Genomic DNA, 1,585 nt, shown 5'->3' with positions numbered 1-1,585 from the left:
GTGTTTACGACAACCCCGGCCCAGGTGGTACCGACAACCCCCATAACCACTGCTGCCACCGCACCCGCTCCGACAACTGGCAACAGCAACGGAGGAGGCGACGTGGTCTCAGGTTGCGTGGCTGCGATCCATGCTACGCAGGGCTGCTGGACCGAAACTTGTCAAGGATACTGCTCCCTTTACGGCCCAGGCGGTGAGTTGAACCTGTGGTGTGGCGCTGCTGTCTCAAGCTCCAGTGATCTAATCAAGTGTATCAGCAGCCAGCAGCCTTTCTGCTTGTAGTAGGTATACTTTATTTATGTTCATCTACTTTGAGAACACAGGTTTTAGTTTAGGTACTTGTTTATTTTTCGTCAAGCTGTTTCTAGTCTTAACAAAGCCCTCGATAGGTATCGGGAGCTATCAACAATAATGCTATCATTATTATGCATCTAGCTTACGGCCTGACATTCTTATTGGGGCTGCAATCAACCCCCCCGATCCACCAGCAGGATCCGAACGCGAAAGCTGCACCTGGGCTGGGGCATCACTATTATCCCTAGGTTTGGCGTCGCTGTTGATGGCGGGTCAGGATGGCGGTGATTGTCAGGTTGTCATCCTTGCATTTGTGGGCATCACTCGTGAGAATGGGTTAAAGTTTCGTTCGAGATCGTTACGCCAGTTGCGGGGCTTGCTCGCCCTGACGATTACCCGCAAGGCGCTGCTCCGGCATATTCAAAAAGACATGCAGGGGAGAGGAGGGGCGTTGCTAGGGGAGGGGAGGGGCGTTGCCAGGGGGGAAACTGGGCCGCAACCCCGACGTCGGCGAGGCGAGCATACAGAAAAAGCCCTCGTCGGCCGGACGCAGGCGTACACGTTCCATCAGGAGCATCTTCCCCACAACATCTTCGGACGCAGATCAATGGCCAAACACGGGCAATGGTCGTTCCTCCGCCTGTCGAAAGTCGTTCCCATTCCATGACTGATCCACTCCGGACAATTCTACCGCTCCATTTCGTCCTAAGGAGACAGCTCTGGAATATCTACTTCCGTCTGCCAAGATGCTGCTGAAGACTGCTGCGGATACTGAGGACAAAGACCGAATGAACACCCCTGAAGACCGACGAGTAGAACAACACCTTGGTCCAGCCACATTTCACCGCCGAGAGTGAGGAGGACTGTCGTTGTAAAGTATGCTTCCAAGGCCGGTGAGCGTCCGCATGTGACAACCACCGGAACCAGTAGAGGAAAGAATGAGGAAGCGCTTGTTAGATTACATCAAAGGTACTTGTAGGGGAAGGGCCTCAATAGACACGAGCTCACAACCACCCTCTGGCTTCCGCGTCTTGGATCTGGCCATTGCAGTCAACCGTATGCACGTTTCCAACGGACGCAAAAATGTGTTAAGCATGCTCGAAAGATTATTCACGAGACGTTCGCTGCCACACCGTGGCCTTGTGCACGACGGCCTTTTGGTCCGTTGTGTCAAGGCCGCGGGTGGCGGCACCTCTGCGGGGTGGGGAAGCTTCGGCTTCCCCACCTACTTCCTGTTCTGTGGCCTGGCCTTCGTGGTCGGGCTGCAGATTCTGGTCTACGGTGTGGCGTC

This window comes from Gregarina niphandrodes, assembly GCF_000223845.1.
Source record: "Gregarina niphandrodes unplaced genomic scaffold scaffold00046, whole genome shotgun sequence".
Lineage (NCBI taxonomy): Eukaryota > Apicomplexa > Conoidasida > Eugregarinorida > Gregarinidae > Gregarina > Gregarina niphandrodes.
This window is presented reverse-complemented; position numbering follows the sequence as displayed.